The 27,353-nt window shown below is 46.4% G+C and overlaps 1 long non-coding RNA gene across 1 annotated transcript; it reads right to left on the bottom strand.

Moving 5' to 3' along the window:
* Positions 1-1,444: 1,444 nt before the first annotated feature.
* LOC142838941 (uncharacterized) lies at positions 1,445-4,361 on the bottom strand. The gene is made up of 3 exons (XR_012908657.1): positions 4,292-4,361; positions 1,909-1,968; positions 1,445-1,511 (listed from the first exon to the last, which is right to left on the bottom strand). It is a non-coding gene; the product is annotated as an uncharacterized LOC142838941 (long non-coding RNA).
* Positions 4,362-27,353: the final 22,992 nt, after the last annotated feature.

Genomic DNA, 27,353 nt, shown 5'->3' with positions numbered 1-27,353 from the left:
GGCCGGGCATTGCATAAATCATGCTTGCGTTGCTTTTAGGAAGTGTGTTTCTCTCCAGGAAAGCATCGCCCTCCAGGGAAATTCTTCTCCTTCCCCCTTTGCCTCCATCCCACAGCAAGTGTGAGGGCAGCTGCAAGACGACTTGATTCTTCTTTGGTCCGGGCTCAAAAGGTCAAGTCTGGGGGGTCAGGAAGCTTCTGTGTTTGCATCCAGATGGGTGAAAGCTTGGGCAGCAGAAATAAGGAAGAAGAAACTCGCACGCACACTCCCTCTCTCTCTGTCTCTGTCTCTCTCTCTCACACACACACATACACGTATGCACAACCTCACATACATACACATTCACATGCATACACATCACATACAGACACTCACATACACACAGACACTCAAATACACACAGATACACACCCTCACATATACACACACATATATGCTCACATATACACACTCACATACACATACATCACATACACACCGGTACTCACATACACATCACACACACACATACACACACACAAACCTCTTGGAAATCAAAGCAGCTCCCCTCCTTGGGGCTGCATCCAGAGCCCAGTTTTACCAGGGGCCACGCCTTTGGAGCTGTCCTCTCACCCTCCTCACCGCCCCTTCCTTCCATGTCCCCCTTCCTTTTTACTGGGCATTCTCAATTCTGAAGAAAAGTCCCACGGAGATGGGTAAGACGCTTACAGTTAAGTTGGTTTTTTTTTTTTTTTCAGATTCACAGAAATTCATTGTTTGGCTCTATGTCTCAACTAACACAAAGCACAAGGATTCAAAAGGAGAATTGCAGGAACTGGCCCCGGAGGATAACTCACCACAGAGTTTCAGAGAAGAGAACACAGATCTACCCTGGGTCTTTCTTCTGCCCTGCAAAGCCCTTTGTGCTCCTGAGCCCCGCCCCCCTCCCCCACCCCCCCCCCGCCCCCGCTTGGAGAGTTAAGTCAGTAACCCCTCTTTATTCCCAAGCTTGTGGGTTTTGAGTAAACTTGAATCTTTCCTAACTCCCATCTCCTTTAAGATATACCCTTTTGCGGCCAGCAGTTGGCTGGCAGAGACTTAGTGAAAGCAGATAGCAGGGGCTTGGCCAAACTCTGCGATTCTTGCAGCTGAGTGGGAAAGAAGATGGGTCATGGGCATGTCTGAAAGATATCCTTGGGGAAATGTTATGTGCTTTTGGAAACTGAAATATCTTTCAGATATATATATTTCCAGAGTATATATGGTATAAAACGTGTACATTTATATGTGACATTCTACCAAACATATGTATATGGTAGCAAAAATAATAGGAAATCTAGGAATATCATAAGATAACGCAGCATCATGGTAACAGGGTAAATTCACAATATTCAATCAACCTTTGAACTGGTGAGATGGCTCAGTGGGTAAAGGCATTTACCATTCAAGTCAGGTGATCTGGGTTTGCTCTCCGGCCCCACATGATTGAGAGAACCATCTCCTGCAAGCTGTCCTCTGGCCCTGGCATGCCTCTACCGATAAATAAACACAGTAAGACATTTTAAGCAGGGAATGCATCAGTTTTTTCTTTCACTAAATGTTCTAATCCAAATTATTTCAGAGCCACCAGTGTCACTATTTGCATGCCTGTCAGACCAGTCAGAGAAAGTTCAAAACTTCCTTCTCTGAGTGCCTGCACACAAAACCGATTCGATTACGTTTCGGTCAAAACATAAACCTTTGGCTCAACTAAATAGTGCTTTTTCCCATGTTCTGTTTCACAGGTTAATGGCCAAGTAACAAAACCAAAGCTAACTCTGCAAGGGAGACAGAGGAGCAGAGCGGCTCGAATTTTGCCTGCGGTGCTCGCTCACCAACCTTGGCTCTCCCAGTAGCTAGATGACTCGCCTTGAACAATTTACCACTTACAAGTTTATCATTCCAATTGGCAATAAGAGTATCCATGTCAGGGTGTTGTTCAGGGTGAAGCTGAAAGGGAAGGAGAATGCAGAAATTCAGTACAGCCACAGACACTTAGAGCAGCACCCTGGGAATGCTAAGTGTATTGCTGAGGCTGCAGAAGGGGTCACAGAATGTTTCAGCAAGGACATCTCTAAAAACTCAATTTTTCAGCTGAGTCCGGGAACCTGGGATTTGCCCCTTTGGCTCTCCACCAGTTCCCAAGACTTCAGGGAACCATGTGATAGCACCTGTTCTTGGCAGGAAGACAGAGAGATGAAGGGCTGTGTCAAAGGCGACAACCCAGTGCGAATGAGGGAGGGCCTTGTCTTTCAAGTCATTTGTGAATTGAAAGTTCAAATGTATTATAATCTCAAAGAGTAACAATTTTTAAAAAAGACAAACAGGAATCTCAGCCAGGTGGACCGTGGGCTCACATGTGGCTGCTGACTTTAAATCGGCTTGTTGTGTGACCATCGGCCCCACCAAGTGATCTGATTAGGGCCTAAGACACAAAGCCAAGCAACTCCCAGTAAGACCAATGTAGAGAAACCGGCCTAAGCGCAGGCGTGTTCCAGCCTCCCTGTAACACACCCTCACTCTCTGCAGCAACACACACCACCCAGGACGTGGATGAAGGAGGAGAGCTTTGTCTGTTGTCTGTCCTCCTACTCAGAGAAGAGCAATCATTTTACCTGGACTTAAGCAAGCATGTCGCGTGAGGACTATCTCGCCATTGTTCTACTTCCCCACAAGAAGGGAGATAAGCAAGGACAATCTTTTCCATCTCCCAAGGAACAGCACTTAGGGGAACAAGAGCCAATGCTGTTTTATTGTGACCTCTAAATTACAGGCTCCAAATGGGTGCTGCTTTTTTTTTTTGAGCGTCTCACTATGTACCCCAGGTTGGTCCGGAGCTTGTTTTTGTAGCCTAGTCTGGCCTCAAGCCTTGATTCTCCAGCCTCAGCTTCACAAGTGATCGAATTATAGGCATGTAGTGGGTACCATGTCTCTCACTCTGTTCCTCCCCTCGGTATTGATTTTTCTTGAAGTTAACAGAAACTGCTTTCAAAATATAATACATGATAAGATCAATAGAAACTCCACGGTAGGGTTTTATAAAAGTCATGCAGGGAAGCTAATGATATATACTGTAAAGGGTGGGGGAGCTTGGAAGAAAGGGTGAAACTCACTTGAACAGGAAGTCAGTGTATAAAGGATAAATATAAGCCACAAAAGTCTGTATAGCATTTTTTTTAATCACTGTGGAGCTAACCATCAGGAAATTTGAAACTTTATAATTCAGAGAAATGATTTCTGGAAAAAGGGGGACCAGCTCAGGATGAAGTAAGGCTGGTGTCTTTCCGTAAAATTACAAATTCGTCTTAATTTCTTAATTTTTTCCATGTGTATGTATGTTTGGAGTGGTAATTTTTTTTAATTGTGGGAAAACCATTTTTCTTGGTATGTTTTAATAGTAGGAAGAAAAGACAATAGGGGCAGGAATCGGTGTAACTCACCGACAGAGTACTTGCCTAACATGCGCAAGGTTCTTAGTTTGACCCCAAGCATTGGGGGAAGAAAAGCTCTTCTTTCTGTGATGGAGGGGGATTCAAACTTTCCAAGTTTTGCCGAATATCAGAAACCACCTTGGAAAATTCTGTGGAGTTCTAGAAACAATCAAACTACCACATGACATGGCTTCTCTGACGCTGAATCCAGGAAGGAGTTGGAGTTGGCAGGTCACCACACAAAGGCCACTGCTTTTTTTGTTTGGGCCACCAACCAGTTCCCAAATCATAACACAGAGATTAACTATTAGTTTTGAATGCTGGGCCTAGTTTAGGCATGTTTCTGGCTAGCTCTTTCTAGTTTAAATTAACTTGTTTCTTTTCATCTACCTTTTGCCTCAGGGCTTACTACCTTGCTTACTTCTGTGTCTCTTTCTTTCGTTGCTTCTCTTTGTCTGGCTGACTAGTGGCTGCCTGGCTAGCCCCAAGCATGTTCCTCCTTCTCCTCCTCTCATTCCTCCTTTTTTTTCTAGCCAGATTTCTCTTATTTATTCTTTCTGCCTGGCAGCCTCACCTATCACGAGCCTAGATATTGGCCGGTCAGCGTTATATTAGACCAATCAGGAGCCTTAGGCAGGCAAGGTGCAACAGATGCAACACATCTTTACATAATTAAACACACGTCCTTGCATTGTTAAACAAAGGCAGGATAAACAAGAGTCACGTACCATTACACAGTTAAAGTAATATTCTGCGGCATAAACAATTGTAACACATCTTTGCCCAATTAAAACAATATTCCACAACACCCCCCCATGTCTGTTTTCTTGACATGTCCCTACCAGGCTTACAGAAGTTGGGGTGCGATCCTCTTCCTCACTCCTTGCCCAAGCACCGCCCTATTTCCTGGAAAAGAAATAATTACTTTTATCTTTACCTCCCAGGTTATGGAGATTGTTTGGAATATGAGTCGAGGGCCCCCCCCCCCCCCCGCTGTTTTATGGTATTTTTACTGATAAGCTAAGCAGCGACCTTGACACTGAAGGTGTGCCGACAGCTGTTTTCTCCAGGACTGAAGCAGAAACTTTGATGTAAGTTTATTTTTCTCCATCACGTGAAGCTTATGGTGATTAAACCAGGCCTGTAGACTGCTGGGGACAGCAGGCGTTGTGGAAGAAGAAAAGAGAGATTCCACAGCTCCTTGGGTAACCAAGTCATGTTCACAGCTGGAGGTACAAAAAAAATGCCAGCAAGGGTTTCTTTTTCCCACATTCATACTGCACCCTTGGGTGAGGAGATCATCACTTTTCTGTGTTGCTCTGCCATGCCTGACCTGGGCAGAAGGGGTTCAGAGCAGATGACTACAAAGAGCCAGGGCTTGACGATAGGAGAGGAGAATGAGACCAGTTAGAACTTCGTAAGGGAGATCTACGGGGATCAGGGGAATGATTACCCACAGTTTAAAGGAAAACTGCCCACACCCTCTCACTCAGCATGCCTTGAGTCACAGTGGTGAGATTCCCAGCAAGTGTGTAATAGGCGTTTGTGGTGGATACTTTAATGTCAACTTGACACAAGCTACTGTCATTTGAGAGAAGGGAACCTCAATTAAGAAAATGCCTCCATAAGATTGGGCTGTAGGCGAGCCTGTAGGACAGTTTCTTAATTAATGATTGATGGGGAAGGGTCCAGGTCATTGGGGGTGGTGCCATCTCAGGGTGGGTGGTCCTGGGTTCCTCAAGAAATCAGGCTGAGCAAGCCATGGGAAGCAAGCCAGTAAGCAGTATTCTCCATAGCCTTTGCTTGCCAGGTTACTGCCTGTTGGAGTTCCTGCCTGTTCCTTGGATGATGAACAGCAATGTGACGTGTAAGCCAAATAAACTCTTTCCTCCTCAACTTGCTTTAGGTAGTGGTGTTTCATCGAAGCAATAGGAACCCTAAGACTGTGAAGACTGGGTTACGCCCAATCCCCTCATCTTTACTCATGTTCCCCCACTGAGAAGTTTGCTTCCTTAGCTTAGTTAAATAAAACACCATTGAAACATACAGACCGCAGTCTCTGAATGTGTCAGGGGGACCATGTTCTGGAATGCTAAGGTTATGGTCACATTTACAGTATAGTGCCTTGGACAACATTGTGAAGTATTGACACCAATATAATGGCCTTAAAGTTACACCCAACATCATTTGGTCATACCACTGGAAGAAAACGTAAGGACAGAAGGGGGATTAAGGGCTCTCCACATCCCTTGCTGGGTCTTCAGGCCTCCTTGCCAGAGTAAGACCTGGCATAGCAGTGAGTCTGATCCAGGAACAGCACCTGGTGGCCGGAGGGAGAACAGACTCCAGGTCTGAGAGAGAAGAGGAAAAAGCAATAAATGGAAATGCCATGGCTCTGTAGGCAATGGAATCTATTACTCAGAGATTAAAATGTCATGAGTCCTTGCAAAATGTTCTTTCCATCATAATGACTCCTGTCACCAGGAGAGGGGACTTTCCCCTCTCAGGAAAGGGGCTCACCTACTTGCTGTCTTTTTCTTTGGGCCTCAAAAACTGCTTCGTATTTATTCATAATACTAACAATAGCTAAAACCAGTGATCATATACCCTGTATGAACACATACCCTGTACGAAGGCTTCACAACTCGTCGGTCTTTCGGTGACTTTGTGTACGTTTTATTTCACCCCTATGTTCCAGATGAGGAGACTGAGGCATGGAGATATTAGGTAGCATGTCCTAAGATTTCTGGGAAGAAGAGAACTGGGATTTGAACTCAGATCATTTCAGGGCTGGGGCTGTAGTTTGGCATAGAGTGCTTTCTTTGAATGCATGAGGCCCCTAAATTCAGTCTCCAGGAGAGTCTTCTACCATCAAAAATAAATAAACAAATAAAAGAAGAAAAGGAAAAAAAATGAATTCAGCTCATTTCCCTAAACTTCCCCTCCACAGCCCAATTCTATCCACGGGAAAGCAGAAACACCATAAGGTCTCCTCGAAATTATCTTGTAGGCGTTTTCCTTTTCGCTCTCATACTGGAGAATAACAGAGGCCAACATCCGGAGGACGGAGGGTGGAACAGGAGTGCTAAGCCGAACTACAGCTGGGGTTAGTTAAATAAATGACTATGATTCACAACCGAGGGCTATTTATTAACTAACCTTTAGAATAACGTGTCATGGGGCGTGGTACCACATCCTTTAGGCCCAACACGTGGGTGGCAGGGGCAGGTGGCTCTCTGTGAGTTCAAGGCCAGTTTAGTCTACGTTGCAAGCTCTAGGTCAGCTAAGACTACACAGCGAGTCTCCAAAAAAAAAAAAGTAATTTTCAGAAGATATTAATAGGTAAGGTCATAAACTGTATGTATTGGTGTGAGCTCCAGTTTTAAAAGTTCCTATACACAGGAACACAGGCAGTCACTTAAAGATGCTTCCAATCAAGTATTGTGCTGTCACCAGATTAAGCAGAGACATTTACCTGTTGCTCATACTGCCTCCTCTTCCTTCTTCCTTCCTCCTTCGTCCTTCCTCCCTCTGTCCCCACCCATTTCCACACAGGTCTTACTAAGGTTTGAACTATTAGGAAGCTGTGGAAGCTTTGGTCTACTTAGCAGAAATAGGTCACTGTGGGTAGCCTTGAAAACACTGTTTCTGACCCAACCTCTGCTTCCTGGCTGACCAACAGGTAAAGAAGTTGCCACCAACTCTTGCTGCCACAGGCAGTCACTTCAGCTTCTATGCCCTTTCTGTCTTATGGACTGCATCTCCATATCGTGCATCTGAGTAAACCTCTCCCCTTACGATGCTACTAAAGCAACTGGTAGGCATTCCTACAGGAATCTCTAAATGGGCTCCGCAAGTTCAAGAAGCTTGAAGCTAGGACCAACTGAATGAACCTCACTGTGATGGTGCCAGCTTCTTCCTCCCTTCCTCCCTCCCTCCCTCCCTCCCTTCTCCCTTCTCCCTTCCTCTGTTCTTCTCTCTCCCCCCTTCCTCCCTTGCTTTCTTCCTTCTCTCCCTCTTTTTTCACTTTGAGACATGGTAACACTTATTTAAAACCAAGAGCTCAGTACACAGAATTTTTCCTTAAATGATCAGATATGCCAGTTGCTGCTGTGATGTCCAGTCACCCTGGACATTTCAGTGTGTGAGTCCTACAAACAAGCATGCCACTCTGCATAGTCACGGTTCAGCCATCACCAGAAAGTAAACATTGTTGCGTCTCCACTGCCCACACTTTGGACCCCATCTGAAGGTATACCAGTTGTCCCAATCATATCCTTCATGGTAAAGGGACCTAGGATGAAGCTGTATGTGGTTGGTTTCCTGTCTTTTTCTATGTTTCAGTTTGAAAGTGTCTAGGTCTTTGCCTTTCATGACTCTGACTCTTTTGAAGACAACTTGAGTTACAAAAAGATCCTCTGATTGGTACTTTCTGTGTTTCCCGTAACAGTCAGGCATTCGTCTTCAGCCGGGCACGGCACAAGGGTGATGCTGAGGTCCTCTTGCTGCAGCCTGGCAGATGGACTGAGAACTCAGCTGACCATCCTCTTTTAATCTTTTGCAGAAGGATGCATCTGCCAGAACTGTGACTGCTCTTTGTAATTAGTAAGTATATCGAGAGAAGTAGTTTCAAGTATATAAATATCTTTTTTGTGTGTCTGAATTTTCTACTTACTCTTTTGGGTATGTGGACTCGTGACTTCCTACTTTATAGCCAATCAATGGGCTATAATGGGGATTGGGAACTAATGGCTTCTGCCATTATTTCTTCATTTAATTTTTGAGACAGCCTCGTGTATCCCAGGCTTGCCTTCGGCTACTACCTAGCGAAAGATGACCTTGAACTTCTGATCCTCCGACCTCCCGAGAGCTGGAATTACAGACGTGCACGGCCACACAGTTTACGTGGTGCTGAGGTAGAACCTAGGGCTCCTGCATATGGTAGGCAACCGCTCTTCATCCCTCACATGAGCCATCATCATTTATTCTGATGTCCATGTTTTCTCCAGTTCACTGACTAGTGGGTGAAGCTCACTTCTTCAACGGCCTCCTGAAAAGATGGTTTATCCGCAGCCCAACCTGAGCTGTCTTCTTTCCTAATTTGGATCTCCCTGAGGATACTTGAGAGAAGTGGTACTGGACTCTTGAACGGCCACCACCAGGACCCCCTGTCCTCCCCTTGAGGAGACCCAGGGCAAAGAGAAACATACTCACCTTAGAAACCCTTTATGCAAAAGGGCTGGTTTGGGGGAGGGGACTCATCACAGGGCCTGGGTTTCCTTAGGGAACATGCTCATGGGCCAGCAAATTGAAGGCAGTCAGGAGAAAAGATGTTCCTATCTTTTTCTGGAAAGTTCTTTGGCTGCCACCGAGGAAGCACTTCCTTTTTGAGATAAAGAGTAGACCCAGAGAAGGTGGAGGACAAGAAAGAAAAAGTCATTATAAAGGAAAAAACCACAGAGAATTCAGCCTCATGCTTGGAGCTCAAGCTCTGAGTCGCCTTTCCTGCCACGCCTTATGTTATGACGATAGCAGGAGAAAGCGGAGAAGGCTGGGACTACTTTCGTCTAAAGGCACCAGCATCTGTTCTGACTGAAATCAGAGGGAAACAGGCCTCCCCCATCCCCGAGTCCTACCTCCCCTCTCCCATCCTGCCCTCTTTCCGCAAATCCTCCCCATCCCTTGAAGGGCACACTCCAACCCGGTGGCCTACCTCCTCCCTTCTGAGGCCCCTCTTCCAAAACCTCTGCCCCCCTCCCGCTGGTACCACAGGCGCATAAACCCAGCTGTTACCATGTGAACCTTGACAGACATTTACAGCCCAAATGGTGATCTTGTAAAGCATTTTTGTCTGTCTGTCTGTCTGCTGTTTATTTTTTAAAAATAGCCTCAACTTTAATTCGTTGACTCATCTTATAAAATATACGGAACATGCAGTTTAGTGTGTTAAACCACTTTTACGTAGAGTTATGTGGATCCACGTTGCTGAGTGAACGTCACCACCATCTTTCTCCAGAAACTTCTTCACAGTGCAAAGAAAGAGACTGGGGTGTGGCTCAGCTGTTAGGAATAACAGCTAAGAACACTAACATCTCCTAACCAGCTAGCTTTCCCAAACTCCCTGATTTTAGATCATCTTAAGTGTGTGTGTGTGTGTGTGTGTGTGTGTGTGTGTGTGTGTAAGCATACCACATGCATACTGTGCCCGAGAAGGTCAGAAGAGGGCATTGGAGTTACAGATGGTCATGAGCTACCACGGGAGGAGGGGAGTGTTCTCAGGGGGGTAGGGAGGGATACTAGGAATCCATTTGAGGTTCTCTGTAAGAACAGCAAGTTCTCCTAGCTGCTGAGCCATCTCTCTAACTCCCAGCTCCCTTATTTTTGTGATAAATGATCCTAACAGTTACAGCTGCCCCAGTGCGTGCCAGGCGTTGAGCTAGCCACTCCATAGATGTTCCCATTTAATCTTTAAATAGGTACTATTATTATCTTTATTTCTCAGATGGGATAATGGAAGCCTATAGAATCTAGGAAGCTTGCCAGATCCCACAGGTGCCAGGTGCCAGAGTCAGCATTCCAATCTTATGGGTCTGTATAGTGAACTGGCGGGGGGAGAGGGCTGTCAGAAGGCTGTTACAGGGGCTGGAGAGATTGCTCAGTGGTTAGGAGCACTGGCTGCTCTTCCAGAGGACCCAGGTTCAATTATTAGCACCCACATGGCAGTTCGCAACTATATATATATAGATAGATAGATATAGATATAGATATCTAGTTCCAGGGAACTCAACATCCCCACAAAGGCATATGTGCAGATAAAACACCAATACACATAAGATTAAAAAAACAAGTCATTAAAAAATATTTTTTAAAGACCAATACATAAAAACTGCAACTTGTGTTCTATGCGAGGACTGTCAGAGCAAAGGCTACTTCTCTTTCATTTACAGATGTCTACTTCATTACTTTCCATTTAAATAAGGTTAAGAAGATTTATTGGGTGTTGAGGTGCTTCTCCCTTAAGGGTTAAATGAAAAATAGACCTAGTCAGTTTTTCTTGGGTAGAGCTGCAGAGGGTGCCCTGTTTGTCCTCAGCAGAGACTTGAAAAGCAAATATCAGCGTATCCCTTAGACTTCCGCTTCATCAATAGATTTTCCAAGTATCAGCTTAGAAACTTCTATGTAATCTCTCTCTGTCTCTCTGTCTCTGTCTTTGTCTCTCTCTCTCTCTCTCTCACACACACACACACACACACAAAGAGGCTCCCACAGCTGAGGTGTACCAACTTATCCCTGGAATATGTGTTGCAAGCTCCGGGCCTCTGCAATTCTAGGACATGTGGAAAGAGTCACGGACGGTTGGGCTGTTCTGCTTGTTTTCCTCAGCAAGGAGAGCATTTGCCTCTCAGGGCAGTCAGGAAACCCCAACCTCACCACAAGCAACCCTCGCTCGGGCTAATCACAAAATTGTTCCTCTAAGAGTTGAGCAAAGTCCCCACGAAAGACAGCAATAAAAAAAAAAATGAACAGCAGCTATTCTGTGAATTGACTTTCTGGGACTTGTTGGAAAATTCGGTCATAAATAATCTCTGGCTTCTTTGCCTTAAAAAACCCAGGGTCGATTGTTGATCTTATATAATAAATAAACTCACATGGGATGTTTGAAATTGGCGGTAACCAGGTGTTCCCAAGGCTTCCTCAGCCTACAACCCAATCTTTATTCTTAGTGTCAAAGTGTTCCCGTCTGGCCCACTATAGAACCTATTGGCTCCTCGGCAACTTCCGGGAATGGTGGCCTTGCCATTTCGCTTCCTGTACCTCTGTTGTCCTGGCCATACCAGTTACCCCAAGCCAAAGGCATCCAATATGAATGAAGCCCAAGGTGATTGGTCAGGTGACCTAAGCAGGACTCCAGCTCTTCGTAAGACCTAAGTATATACCAGTATGTACTTTCCAATTGAAAATCTGCTCCCTCTCCATTCCTGTTGACGTTTCCTGAGTATATCATGGTTTTCCAAACTGGAGAGATCCTAACACCACTGCCTACAGAAGATTCTTAATCTTTACCTTATCTGTTCTTTCTCAAGTGCTGAGTATGTGTGCTTTGGATCACACCTTTCTAATTCTTTAATTTTTTTTTCTAATCTTCTGCTAGTCTCTTGATCCATTTTTCTGGTTTTATCAGTTCTCCATAATAAAAATTCTTAAGGCAGGGTTGGTAATACTCCTTTTACAGAATACTACCTTTCTAAGCCTTATCTGGGATCTAAGACCAGACAGGGTCTGGGCGGCAGCTTTTTCTGACCCTACAGTCAAGAGGAATATGTGCTGGTTTGGAACAGCCACAGCGCTCCTCCGGGTCTCCCCCTTTGCCCCTGACACCCTTCCTCGGGGTCATTCTGGATCTGTAGTTGTCTATGTTACGAATTGGCGGGTCTGTTTCCCGTTGACTTTCCAGCTCTGTTTGTTCTGATGGGTCAGGTGTGGTGGTGTCATTGCCATCTCCGGTCTCACACCTGGTGGCCCCTGGTCTGCTCAATAAGTATTGAGTGATGATGACATGTATTCCATGAACTGCTTCTGCAGACGGGGGGGGGGGAGGGGGAGGGTAATGTGCCCTAGGACGTGTGAAGCCACAGGACAAACACCTGCCGCTTTCCTAAAGAGTCAGTTTCGCAGTGAGGTAAGTCATCCCAAACATCCTTTTTATATGGGCATTTTAAAGTGTGGTCAAACATAAGCTTTATACGACTTGTTTTAGGAAAATAAATAACTTCAGAAATAGTAGTGCAAGGGCTGGAGAGATGGCCCAGAAGTTAAGAGCACTGTCTGCTCTTCCAGAGGTCCTGAGTTCAATTCCCAGCAACCACATCGTGGCTCACAACCATCTGTAATGAGATCTGGTGCCCTCTTCTGGCCTGCCCGCAGGACACTGTATACATAACAAATAAAATTTTAAATCTAACGCATAAAATCCCAGGCCGCAAGTATTGTAGGCCTTGTGAGCCAAGCATTCCTACTGCCGCAACACCAACAGACACAGACAGACAGACAGACAGTATGCGGCACATGAACAATGATGGTTCAGTAAAAACAGAATTACAAGGCAGGCTAAGGGGAAAGCAAAGACAGCAAATCTACGGTTAGCAGAGGAAGCAGGAAACGAGAAGACAGTGGCTAAACTGTACGAGGCTGCGCTGTTGCAGGATGAATGATTCGAGCAACTGAAAGTGCAGTTTGAAGACCGTAATGAATGATATCAGAGTGGACACCGTGGACATTTGCTGAGAGAACAGTCTTTGATGCCTTCATGTCACATACCCATCCAGTGAGAGGTGGGGTACGCTAGACTCCCTGGACTGGAGCAGACGCTTTACTGTGGATATTGCATGCGAAAGTGTAACTACTCCATCACACGCTTCCACTATGATCACAGGTCCAACGTAAGGGGGTCAAGCAGTTATGGGGAAGAAACTCCAAACCTGGGGGTTGAAACGAACTTTTCCCTCTTCCTGAATTAATCACCGGGGGACATTTTGTTATGGTAACAGAAAGCTACCATCCGCGTGCAAGCTCAGCTTGTGAGTATAACAATGGTAGGACCCACGTGTGAGCTGAAAGGTTGACAAGCGGTGCCTGAGTCTAAGGTGACTGTACCAACCGGAGTAGCGGATGCAGGGTCAGCAGCAGTAACAGCTGTGGGAGGGAGGAGAGCATCTTCCGAGGGCAGCATGGGGAACATGATGGACACAGCTTCTCTGCCCATCCATGCCTTCCCCTCTGGTATCTAGACAAATCTAGCAACTCTCCAGTCAACACCGGGACAGTGGCTGCTGATGCCCAGGGAGAAAGTTCTTCAGTAAGATATTATAAAATAAGAACGTTACAGGCACGTGCCAGTAAAGGATACGAGGGGTGTGGTGGCACACACCCATAAATAACCCCAGGACTCACTGAGCAGAGGCAGGAGGATTGTGAGTTTCCAGATAGGCTGAGCTACATAGTGAGACCGTTGCAGCTATGTTCCACTGTTTAGAACCTCTGGTTTTGAGAACGGGTGGCGTGTCACAAGCCACACTTCGACGGGCCTGGAAATAGAATTCAAATATAAAGATCGTTCTGTCTGACACAATGAAACACCAACTTCATACAGAGTTTCCAGTGAACTGGCAGTTAGACTAAATATCCCTTGAATTAATTTTCTTGGTGCCTGAAGATATACAGCCACTGAGAACACACAAAAAAAATCCTAAATTATATACAAACCATGACGACCCCGAGTTACACACATCTCAGGATCTATCAGAAAACGTAATAATTAATACTGAAATATTGGAAGCTGAACTGTAAGAAGAGCTAAATCTTTCAGAAAAGCAGTCCCACACATGTTATCACCGCAAGGTTTACTAAAATTCATATTTTAAGTCATTTTTCAGAACTCTACCCTGACGTCATCGGCCTATGGAGTCGTGACACCTGTTCCAGGAACGCCTGTATTGGATTTTATTATCAAAGTTAAATTTATCTGAAAGTATTTGGTTTTCCCTTGGCCAACAGCAACTGGCATGGCTTTCGATGGCGTCATTTGAAAATGAATTTGCTGAACGCATGATCGTCACCATTTGAGTGAATAGGCAAGAGATCAAACCAGTAGACAGCTTATGACTTGCCAGGCCAACACAATGTAAAGTGTTGCTTATTACACAAAATCATGACCTCATAATATTTCTTTTCCATTAAGGAGCTACTTAATGTTATTACACTTATCAACTTCTGATAGTAAAATACTTTTCAAAGGCAATGTTTACAGTTCGGTAATTGCCCCTTTCTCCTCTGTTTTTCTGAGCGAGAACCTGTGGTTTTGGGTTAGGCCTTGTCATTTGTGTGGCTGCTGTGTGAGGAATTAGGGCAGGTGGGGGGGGGTGGGAAGGTCTAACATGAGGAGGAAACCGGAAGTGAGGCTGAGAGGCAGAGCACTTGGTTAGCACCTGCAGGGCCCTGGGGTTCATTCAGCTCCAGCGTCGTGAAAACAAAAATAAATATTCTCATTGAAAAGCCACTTATCTCCCAGAGCAGAGCAGCAGCTCTCAGAATGGAGCCCCAAGTCAGTGTGACCTGACCCAGAAAGCCTGCCCTAGCCCATCATGTTTAAAACTGCTCCCCTACACACACACACATCCATATTCACACATGCTTACACGCACTAACACACACATACACATGCATTTAGATGCATCTACTCACACGCAAATATTCACTTATACAGTTATACACACATACACACTCACATACGCATTCAGTTAAATCTCTCTCACACACAAATACACTTGCACATATACACATCTTACAAATATACACACACTTAAATACACACTTACACATGCACACTTTTACAGTCTTACACACTCATGAGTACACACAGTAACACATACATACAAACACACACACACACATACATTCACAGGCCCACACTCCTATACAAATATTTCATATACACGCTTACATAAACACACACTTATACAGTCTTGCACACTCATGAGTACACACAGTAACACATACATACAAAAACACACACATACATTCACAGGCCCACACTCTTATACAAATATTTCATATACACGCTTATATAAACACACACTTATACAGTCTTACACGCATGTGCACACATACACATTCATACACCCTTTATAAGCTCACTGTCTATTACAGAAACACTACATACACACATGCCCTTATACACATTTACACAACCACACACCCTTTCATACACGTATGCATACATGCACACCATCACAATCACAAACACTTGCACACACTCAAACACAGTCATTAACACACACGCAAACGAACACACACAAAGAGTGACACATGTATACTTACACGCATATTTTCCCTGTTTTGTGTTCCACTTTTTCACCCAACAACTCACAAGCCATCCTTCTCCTTTCTTATTTTTTGTGTTTATTGTGTGTCTTCCCTATTTGCTAAGAGAAGGCTAACTCTCTCAACGGGTGGTATTTTCCTGTTTCATTCACTGATATCCCCAGAAATAAAATGCCTGGGAGAGGCATTTCAATAATATTAGAAAAAAATATTTATTGGATGAAGACAGATTAAAGGTGCCTCCATCAAATAAATACGTGACCATAATTGATAAGAAGAAGGTTCTTTCACGGGGTTTGTAAAGTCACTAGCGTTTGTTCCTGACCCGGGGCTATGACTGCGGCTTGCTCACTGAGGGAGTGCTCACGGAGGATCTGGGAAGAAAAGGGCCGCATGCTCCTCTACTTTCTTACCTGCTGCGGTTGGAGCCACACCACTCTTCTGGCCAATGAGGAAACTGAAGGTATGTGTGATGCAGGCCAGGGCATTTCTTCTTTTTTTTTTTCCATCTCATTTGGTTGTGACCATGGAAACAAGGGGACAAGGCACAAGGTAGAAACAGCCTGGATCCCCGAATGAGTGCCTGAAGGAAGGCTTCCTTCTGCTTTTCTGGGAGGAAATCTTCACTGTGATAGACCACTTAGCTCTGGGGGCCTATTTGTTACAGCACCGTGTTTGTTTCACGGACAGACCCTGACTAGTACCCATCACCAACAGACAGAGAGAATAAACTTAGAGAAATCTGCTCTTCACAGTAACTCTATGACAGAGAGAGTATTTGGGGCTTTCTGTGGCTTACAGGCACCTTATTCACAAGTGGAAGTATAAATGGGTACCGCCCAGACAATGCGTCACACAGAAACCACAGAGATTGGGAAGTGAGCACAGAGCATACCAATGTGCCTCGGGACGCCTTCTGCTGAGGTCTGGACTTCAGCAAACCCACCTTTTGACCTTGAACAAGTCAGTTTGCACCTCTGGGCCTGAGTTCTTTGGCTGGATGTAAAGATGGTTTCATTAACTACTTCCTAATCTTGCTGGTGGTGATCAGGTGACCCAAAATACAGAAAGGGACCCTGTAATGCCATAGAGGATGTGATCTGTTGTCATTATTATTGGATAACACTTCAACTGGCAGAACCTGAATGGACACAAAGGCAGGACACAGTCTCCTATGACTGGTGTTCCACGTACAGTCCTCCTGGTTTAGAGGCAGCCATCTTGGACTGTCTACCTCAGGACCAAATAACCACTCACCAGCGAACGGAAAGGCTGAAGACAGGAAAGGAAGGACTGCGTCCTCTGTGCCCTCCAGACAGACAACACTGACAGCTGGCATGCCCAACCAGTGCCTTTGGAATAACTAAAATTAAAGAGCATCAACAGTAGTGGTAACAATCGCTAACGTAAGCTCACTGATTCGACACAGCTCTGTGAGTGAGGCGCTGTTCCTACCTCCTCTCCACACGCGATGAGAAAGCACAGGGGCGTGAAGTCACTAGCCCAGCATCATGTAGGGGTGGGCAAGGCAGCTGGGCTTCAGGTTCTCAAGTATGACACAAAGGGTACAGAAGGCGCCGGGTCTAGGGCTAAGAGAGTCCCGAAATGAGTCTCAACCCTCACACTCGGTGATCAACTGACTTTCCAGGCAACAGCTTAATCGCCGAAGCCATTACTTCTCTGTCTCAGAGATTATGTGGCAATAAGTATTCATTCCTACTGATACTGATGTTCTTATGATTCTCAATAATTCTAACGAGCAGTGATGATGTCAGCTCCCTGAAGGAGGTGTTGAAGATTGATTGGGATACTGTTCATGCACAGTCAGAACAGCTTCTCAGTAAACGTTGGCTGTTTCCTGGTACTGTCCTATGTGGCTGCCCTGAACGTCCCCAGTGCCCGCAATAGAGTCTTGGCACAGGGGGACATTCCGCGTGTCTCTTCTGCTCTCCCCTGGGATTTACAGTGGGACCTGCTTCTCAGTCTAGCAGGAGAGGCAGTCTTCCATCACTGTAACAAATCACTCCTCAAGCCAAGAGGTTTGTGATGGCTCATGGTTTTAGACCATTATCAGAAAGACCCAGTGCTGATAGGCCTTGGGTTGTGCCACTTCTGGTTTGCAACGGAGCTGTGTGGATGGCGGAGCAAACTGCTCATCTCCTGGCTAGGAGGCAGAGGAAGAAAAGAAAAAAGCAGGGATCAAAGAGACAGCTCAGTTGGTAAATTGCTTGCCTTGCCAACATGAGGGCCAGAACTGGATGCCAGGATCCCTTTAAGAAGCTGGACATGATGGAAGATACTTGTAATCCGAGGGCTGGGGAGCAGAAACAAGGGGTTCCCTAGGGTTTGTTGACCAGCTAATTTAGCCCACTTGTCGGGTTCTAGGCCAGTGGAAGATCTTGTGTCAAAACAAAACAAAAAATAGTGGATGAGACCCTGAGAAATAATACTTAAGACACACCCATCCACAGGATGCTGGGAGGGGTGGATGCAGGACACAGAGACTAAAGGTCCACCAGTCTCTTTTAAGGGCGGGTCCTCAAGGACCTGGGAGGGTAGGCATTTAACATCCAAATGGCAAGGGTTAACCGAAGGCAGCCTCTTTTCAAACTTCTCGAAACGCACAGCAGCTGGCAGGCTCAGCCTGTGCAGGCTTTTTTGTCAGAAGGCCCAGTTCCCATCTCCACCCTCAGAAGCCTGCCAAGCCTTCGTCTCCGGGTTAGGCCACCCTGACCTCCATCTGTGGGTAAAAGAGAAGGGTGCTAGGAACTCAAGAAGCTCCTGCTGTTGGACGCCAGGACTTCGGCTCCTCAAGATGATGGCCCTGGAGCAGAAGCTGCTGGAGGGTCCTGAGTCATCTTCAACAACAAGAAAATGTTCCACGGAATTGTGGCGACCGAGTCCATTCGACTGTTCAGATTCCAGTTCTTTAGAAAGTGACCACGCTGTGTAGGGAGATGTGGGGAAAGGTAAAAGGAGCCTGTCCTGCCATTGGATGGGGTCTAAGATCTGTTCTCACCCTATCAAAGAGCGGTATTTGACAAGAGGCGTTTAAAAGTCACACAGGTTTTTATCGGGGACTCTTGGGAAGGGGGGGTGAGTGGTCTCTGTAGAAAGGGCTCCAGCGAGTGAAGTGTAAGCAGTCAGTGGGCTTCAGGGATACAGACCAAGACTAACAGGGTGACTGCCACTCAAAGTCACTTTCCTTGCAGGAAAAACGGGGACCTAATCATGCCAGCCCAAACAGACCGAAACTCTACCTATCCATTGCTATGACTCTCCGTATTTTAGGGGAAGCTGATTGCTTCCAGAGGTCAGCTTGCTCACCTGACCTAGCACGGGGGTACCATTTCAGGTTTGGCCTGGTGCCTAGGGTTCTGATACAGGAGGTGGGTCTCTGGAAAAAACCCCATCTATGGTAATGTCAATGTACATGATGCAGTCACAGCTTGGAGAATCATCTCTCTCTAGTCGCAGCTGTGGGCTTCACCACACAAGACACATCAGAAGATGCCAAGCCAACCCAACAGCATCTCCCAGGGATGGCACTCTGCAAAGGTCACCATTTTCCAGACCGTTCGTATCCTCCAGAGAGGTTCTCATCTCCACCTCTTTCCTCAGCCTGCTATTTCTCTTTCGCTTGGCCTGTCTCTGTTTCTTTCCGGTCTTTCTCTTTCTTTCTTCCTGAGTTCCATTCTCTTTCCTTCCCTTTGCTTGTCTGGAATTTTTTTTTAAATTGATTCTGTGTTGATATTTCCTGCCATAATTTAACAAACTGATCATTTAATGAAACAGATGCTGCCCAGTTCATCTGAATTTTGAATACACAACGAATATTTTGGACATATGTCAAAAGGTAAGTTCTTGTTTAGCCGAAATTTAAAATCAAACTGGGAATCCCACAGTCTCTGGCTATGTGACTCCCTAGCTCACGGTACACTGTGTAGGATTCAAATGTTTTCTTGTGCCTCTTCAAAATAAAAGGCTGCTCTATGATAAACCCTGTAATTCTCTCATAATTTAAAAGATATGATTAAGCAGTTCCCGGATGCTCTGGAGAGTTTGGGGTCTCTTTATGCACGACACCCAGGCTGGATCTCTAGGGAGCCCTTTGAATTCAACACCACCACCCATGCCCCTCCCTGAACCATCCTCGAGGTCGAGGGAGGTTGCAGGGTGGCCACATGCCAACCATCATATCAGGCCTCTGTGAAAGAAAAGGTTAATTTTGCATAGAGTTGGAGCAAGGCAATTAAATTATAAGCTTTTTCCTTTCCTTTTTGTCTCGTATTTGATATATTCTCAGAAGAAAGAATTTCCCTTTCTGGGGCTCCTTTGGTCGTCCTTGAGAGTGAAGGTGTGGAGGCAAGCACTGCCAGGTCATGTGAGCTCCCTGCTGAGGGACTTGGCTGTCTAGTCCCCGTCACTCTCCTGCCTGCTGCTATTTGAAAAGAAAAAAGAAAACAAAACAAAACAAAAACCTAGCTTCTGCATGTGAAGGACACCAAGTTGTCTGAAGAAATCGGTACCAAGAGCTCTGCAGGCCATGCCGCATCTCCTTCCACCCTGAGTGACTCCAGAAACTGCTGGAAGTCCCCCAAGGAGCCCCACAAGAACAGACCCCCCATTCCCAAAGTCCCGAGGAAGCCTGCCTCCGGGCGCTGCCGTTTCTTGGTGCTGCGGTCCAGGCCGGGCTTTCTGCTCTGCCTGCTGGAGGACAGCCATCCTTATTGAGTGTATTTCCAAGAAAGCAGTTGACAGGGTTGGCAGTGCTATTCCTGGAAATGTTCAATAGGCCATCCTCTGGCAAGGCCCGCTGCTGACGGATGGGTCTGAAGGGGTACCGCGTGCTCAGCGCCATCTAGGCCGGGCCTATTCCCAGGTGCCTCTGAGCACCAGCCATCCCCGAATACCATGGGCTGTCAGCTGGCCTGGACCTCAGGGCCTCTTCTGTAACTGCTTCCTCCCTGGCAGGATGGATGCCAGCCGACTTGCTGCTAAATGAAGACAGGCGCCCTGTGACTATAAATTACAAAACGTCGGATCCAGCGGATGAGCTTGCTGTGTGTCCCTGCAGTCAGCTTGGTGGTGGTGGTGGGGAACACTTGACCATAGCCAGAGGACATTCAGGACGGCAGTTTTGACTCTTGTGGCAGCCTTTGGAGAGAGGCCAATCCTGCTGTGAGGCAGAACAGCTCTTAGCAACCCTCAAAGCTGAGAGTTTCCTTCCGTTGTCTAGTACAGTACGGACCAAGGCTTCTTGGGATCCGTGTGGGGTGCATTTTGGGGAGCCCGTCTGTGTGGTGGGGGTGATATGTAGATATCCCTAGTCTCCTACTACCGTGTCAGCTGTAGGCCCCTACTGGCAGAATAACACACAAGAGTAGCCTGAGCTCTCTGGAAGCGACAGGCCGAAGAGCTAGTCCCTGAGGCCAGGGCTGTGTGGAGCTGCTTCAAGCCCTCTCCTTCACGGTGGCGTATGCTGCGCTCCTTCAGGAAATCCAAGGGCCATGTTTGCTTTTGGACACATGACGCAGACAGATGGACAAATGGATGAACAAGGACATGGACGGACTCAAACACACATGCTCCAGATGTTGCTGAAAGTCCCCCCCCCAAGGCAAGATTGCCCTTAGGTGAAAATCACTACCCAGAGGCAAGGAGCTGGGTTCCTGGGGTAATGCCGGCAATGCTAGCTGACAATCTGGTGGGCTGGGATACCAGGCAAGCCACGGAATCCGTGGGTCTCAGTTTCCTCATCTCTAAAACGGGAACAAAGAGAAGGTGGGAACAAGGGACTATGGAGGCTGCACGCGACACACTTTCAGGGATGTTTAGTTTACAGATAAAAGAAAACAGCCGGGGTTTATGCAGAGCTTAAAGGGCGGGGCTCCCCTGAAAAGAAAAAGCCGGGCTGGTTATTTATAAGATTTCCACATGCTTTAAACTGTTTCCCCCAACTCTTCCACTTTCTCACAGAATAACAGTGCTGCGCCCCCAAGATTAGCGAACAAGATTTCTTCAGAAAGGGCTCTGGAAGATTTTTGTTGTTACTGCTGTCCACTGTCGTTACCCATCTCCTCTTCCCCCTCCCCGCGCCCATCAGCATCCTGGGGACTGTATTTCTCCGATGAAAGAACAGGAAGTAGCTAGAGGGAAGGGCAGGGGTCGGAGGGCGGGTGGGGTCTCCTTGATCTTCTTCACAGAATGTGTACATTTTCCTGTCTAGTCAGAAACAGAAACTGGCCGGGAACTATAACATGCCCATAGGAAGCCGCTGTGGCTTTAAAACGGCTTTGCCGTTATATAATTCCCTGCTGGCGTCCTCCCTCTAGCTTTCAAGGAATTGTAAAGAAAGCTTGAAAGACCTCTCCTGGCTCCTACCGGCAGAAAACACAAAGGGAAATGGGGAGTAACTTGAACTCCCTGGCAGGTACAGGTGGCGCCGGGAGAGGACCGGGGCTGCGCGGGTCCTGGGGACTTCTTCACAGCACAGGCTGTGATCTTTTGGAGGCTCCAAGGCCACTTTTGCTTTTGGAAACAGGACACTGTGATTAATTAAAGAAAACAAAACCAGCTTCGTTTCCCATAACAGGTCCACGGAGGTCTTTTCTAAGAAAAACCTTGATCGAAATGTTCCTTCTCTTTTCCTAAAGGCCAAAGAGGAGGGGAATCCATGGAAGTCGGGTCCTGAAGAGTCCCCTTTCCCAGAAAAGGGCTTCGTTATGCTAATTCCCTCAAAGCAGCCTGGCGGCAACCTGTCTGCTACAGCATCATCAGTCCCTCTGGCAAAAAGCAAGTGAAGTCTCGTCCTCCCCCTCCTCCCGCCCCGCACCCACTCAGGTGCTCACCAGCTTCCTGGGCCCTTCTGATCAGGCAGGTTTTCTGGAAGATCTGGGGCCGAACCAAACCAGTGAGAACGAGGATCAGAGAAGGTAGGCAGCTGGGAGTCCTGTTGCCAGCTCACACAGGCTGACCCTGCAGGAGGTTCTTGCTGTAGGTAGTGAGACAGAGGCAAAAGAGGTACCACCTGGGTACACGCAGAGCTCAAATAAATAATATTTCAATATAATGTGTTTAAATAAAGATTAGTTTTCAAAAATCCACCCTGAACAAAATCTCTAACATTCATAGTATCAGAATGCACTTTCATGGGTAGGGGACGCTCCCAGCGGTAGCATACTCTTGACTTTGACATTGGAAAGTCCCTACAAAGGAGCTCTGAGCGATGCGAACACCCGAAGAGCCCTGAATTTTGAAACAGAAGAGCAGTTAACCCCATGAGGGTGCAAACTCACTTTCAACCTCTTAGATTGCTCCCCTAGGCTTAAGCCTGGCCATATCTCCATCAGGGGATTGTGAAGATCAAGTTCTAGCGTTTGATAAACCATAGCCAACGGCAGTCATGGAACGCATCACAAAATGTTGCAATGCCGGCAGTGGCCAGGCAGATGAGATGGTCTTGGAGAGTAGGAAAGAAAAGGCAGGTTGAGGAGTTGTGGAGAGAGGTGCGAGGGAAGATGTGTGGAGAAACACGTGTGTGGAAAGAGGCTGGCCTGCCCTGGTTGGCAGAATACAGACACTTCTCCTGCACCACCCTGGGACTTCATCTCGGCTCTTCACAGTGGGACAGAGCCTCCATCCATCTTCCAAATGCTATAAGCCTCAGTTTATCTAGTTTTCATGTGGGGGAGAGGGAGATGGAATAATGGGATGTCCTGAGTATTGTCTGCACAAACCTAGTGTGGTCCATGGCATACGCGCACACACACACGTGACCTGTCATGACTGGAGAGATGGGGAGAGCAGAACTGGAGAGGTAGGGAAGGACGCTCACAGATACTGGAGGAAGGGAGAAAAGGACCAAGGAAAGGCAGGGGACTAACTCAGACACCATCCTGGATTCAGGATGTTTAGACAGCAAGTCAGCCCGAGTTTCCCTGGAAATAGGCTTGAAAAGAATCAAGCCCGATGATAAATTTGGTGTTTCCCTCTGCTGATACACAGGTCTCTGATTCAGTTGTTTTTCTTGAGTATTCTAGAACACTCTGCCCTTTTCATCTGTCCTCCAAAAGGCTGACATTTTATTCAAACCACTTGAGAAGACTTCTATTGTATCGATGAAGTTTTAGTTTCTCAGTTAGATAAAGAAACGAGAAATCCTTTTTCTCCCTACTCACTGATTCCGCCAAACCTCCAACCTTGCCCTTTGGTTTAAGAGCAAGCGGAATTCTGGGAGTGGGTGGAGAACACAGGGGTGGGCAGCAGGCAGGTGCCTGGCACCAGCTCTGCCATCATCCAAAGCCAGGGCGCAGAGATACTTCAAGGAAAACAGTTTCTCTTCCAAGGCAGAACTACTTTGAATGGGTTCCCTGCGCCTTTCATGGCAGGACAAAGAGGCAACACTGTCCTGTCCCCACGCGGGGAGGGCAGCAACTGAAAGATGATCCCCTGGAAGCCAGCCTGTATGTTGGGGAAGGAAGTGCCAAGAACATAAAAGAATAAATATTCTAGAGATAATTCCTGACCGTCTTTGGAATGCACTCCACCTCCCCTGGTAGATTTGTTTCTTAGAGATTGTTTGCTTTGGCTACACAAATTGGTCCGCATTCTGCGAGCACCCACCTGCTTTGGAAGAGTTACTGCCGCCTCTCTGGCAGCTGTGAGGAGGCTGCGGAGAGGCTGGACTGGCTTCCTTAGGCAGCCCAATGCAGGGTTAACCCGTCAGTCCAGGACACGTGGGCTGCGGTCTAGGTCTTGATAGGACACCAAAAAAAACCCAAAACAAACAAACAAACAAACAAAAAACAGTAATCACAGTAAGTGATGAAATGCTTTAAGGAAAAAAAAAGTACTGCAAAAATCCACAATATTGTGGAATGCATATTCTATGAAATATGAATTTTAAAATAAGACAAAATCTATTCAGAAAATTCATTCAGTGCAGCTGGGAAGTGCTACAATCAGGGTCCTTTGTTTTGTTTTGTTTCAAAGCTTTTTTATATTTATTTGTCATGAATATGCATATAAATACATACATACACACACACACACATATATATATAAAACCCACAGATGACAACTTAAGTTTATTGGTTCTCCTCCTTTGACATTTGACATGTGGGTTCTGATGGAACACAGGTCATCAGCCTTGGTGGCAAGTACCTATAGCAGCTAAGCCATCTCGCCCACCCCATCAGATCGAAGGCCTTTAGTGTGGGAAAACCTGGTACCATCTCAGCAGGTCAGGGAGAACACTGTCCCCCACTCCTTCAGAAAATGGTATCTGCCCCACATCTGGACGACAGGGTCTCCACGACTATCAAACTTACAAGCTCCTGCAAAGGGCTAGAAGGACCAGGCATAGCCTGGAACCCCCTTTTCTAAGTGCCTGTTCCTCCCCCATCGAGAACATTCCAGCCTCATCCCTCTGTGGATGCATGCCAAGGTCCCAAGCTGACTATGAAAAGGTATCTTATTTATCTCATACTGTGTATGTGTGTGTGTGTGTGTGTGTGTGCGAGCACATTTTAACTAATCTTTAAAAACTAGCATATTCACCTTGCCTTGAAAAATATGTTTAGCAAATGATTAAAAACATTCCATTTTTCTCTATCTGCTGTATTTGACAACTAGCAAAAGGAACAATAATAATCATTCCCGTTTCCTGATAACACAGTACCTCTTAGCAGAGTTCAAGGCTTTCGGGGATTTGTGTCTTTCACGCCTCACAATTCTGCGCTCATTACTCTCGCCTACAGTGGGTAAATCTGAAGCTCGGAAAACAAACAATGCTCCCCAAATCCCTTGGCTAAGAAACAACCTGGCCCGCTTCCATCCTGGGAGGTGTGGACTGAGTTTACAGGCTATCAGAGAGTTCTAGGAAGCTCTAATGGCCCTGGGTGTGTACTCAGGAGGGAGACAGGTTCCCACCCGCACCCTCAGAGGCTGGCTCGGCTCGGGCTCCTGCTTCTGTCAAACAGCTCTTCTCTCTCTCTCTCTCTCTCTCTCTCTCTCTCTCTCTCTCTCTCTCTCTCTCTCTCTCTCTCCTTTCCTCCCTCTCTCCCTCCCTCCCTCTCTCTCTCTCCCTCCCTCCATCTCTCTCATTTTCTTGTCCTTTTGTTCTTTTTCTCTCTCCTGTTCGCTTTCGCTTTGTTGCTTTGTTCATTCCATGATGAATTACCTTCCAGAGGTATTGATTTTGAATGACATTCCGAGGGTACAGTCCACCATGGTGGAGAAGACACAGCAGACAAAGTACAAGGCAGATGGTGACACTATCCACAGATGTGGAGCAGACAGGGGAAGGCTGGTGTTCCCTTCTCTTTCTCCTGTTTTTTTTTTTTCAGTTCGGGGACCCAGCTTGTGTTATGGTGCTGCCTCCATTCCTATGTGGACTAAGACTCTCTAGAAACACCCTCACAGACATGCCCGGAAATATGTCCTACAGGAGTCTAAGTCCCATCAATGACAATCAAGATTAACCCTTGCAAGACCAACTGCTTGTCAACCTGACACCACAACACATCACTTTGGAATGATAACGTTGTGTGTACTCCCATTCCCCAAAGTCTCATGCTCATCTTATAATGTAAAGCATATTTAGTCCACATATAAGAGTCCTCAGAGTCTTAATAGCCCCAAACTTTTCATATATACAATGTATGTCTATATATAATGTATGTGTACATATCTGAGCAGAGTCTATTCTGAGACCCGGGCAGTCTCTTAACTGTTGAGACCCTGTAACACCAGAATCAACTTAGATACTTCCAGCAAACAATGACACTTACATTCCAAAAGGGAGAGGAGGGATATAACAAGGAAAGATGGGACCAAAGCAAGTCCCCAAACCCAACACGGCAAACACCAAATATCGTAGCATCACGTCATGTGATGGAACCATAGGGCTTCGGTGACCACACTCTGCCTACCGTGCCAGCCCAGTGCATGTAGACTCTCTAAGGGCTGGTCTTATTCTTAAGTTGGTCCATCGAGAAAGGTTTCACTGGGTGCCTATGGCTTTCTTTGCTAACGTTCCATGGTTTGGCATCTCCAGAGTCTGAGTATCCCCAGTTCTTCTTAAGACTTCACTTTCGCAACTTCGTGCCATGGCCTCTTGGGGCCTCCTTGCATGGAATCTGACCCTGCCTGGCCTCAGTTGCTTTCTGAAAACTTGGTGTAAGCCTCCATGACCCCCGGAACTCTTGCAGTTTTTGCTGCCTGTGGATGGCACTGCCAGTTCTGACTGAGAGCTCGAGATGCATCTGTGACCCGGTTCACCAACTCTGGAGTGGCCCCTAGGCACCTTGGCAGCTAATCACATGGCATCAGAGCCCTGAAGTGGAGACAGATGAGTTCCATTGCTTTCTCCTTTGGACTCAGTCTGCAACTCCAGTGTACTGAACGGTGCAGCCTACGCCTGGATCGTCCTATCTTGGTGAACTGTCTCCAGAATCAGCCGTATAGACACACCCAGAAGGTGGATTCCTAGGTGATACTAAATTGTTTCAACTAATGTTGAAAGTCAACATTAATCATCACATCTCTTTTGTAACTATTGTATATATGGATGCTCCTGACTTAGGGCTTAGCATACCTACTATAATACACCCACACTGTGGAACATCACAGCTTAGACACAGTTCACTGTAGACCGGAGCTTCTCAACCTTCCTAGTGCTGCAACCCCTTAATACAGTTCCTCATGTAGTAGTGACCCCCAACCATAAGATTATTTTCGTTGCTATTTCATAACTGTTATTTTGCTACTTTTATGAATCCTAATGTACATATCTGTATTTTTTTCTAGTGGTCTCAGGCAATGGGTTGAGAACCACCGCTGAAGAGCGTCAAGGGCACCCCTCAGACTGTCTGACTGACTGGGAGTTGGGGATCACTGCCTCTGCACAGCAGCAACCGAGGCTCACACCTTTACCACTGGCCCAAGGATGCACGTTGAAAATTTAGTTTTAAGTTTTTCTTAGCTGCACACGTATTGCTTCTCCATAATCATAATAAAGTA

The sequence above is a fragment of the Microtus pennsylvanicus genome, chromosome 20, assembly GCF_037038515.1.
Source record: "Microtus pennsylvanicus isolate mMicPen1 chromosome 20, mMicPen1.hap1, whole genome shotgun sequence".
Classification (NCBI taxonomy): Eukaryota; Metazoa; Chordata; class Mammalia; order Rodentia; family Cricetidae; genus Microtus; species Microtus pennsylvanicus.
This window is presented reverse-complemented; position numbering and strand designations above follow the sequence as displayed.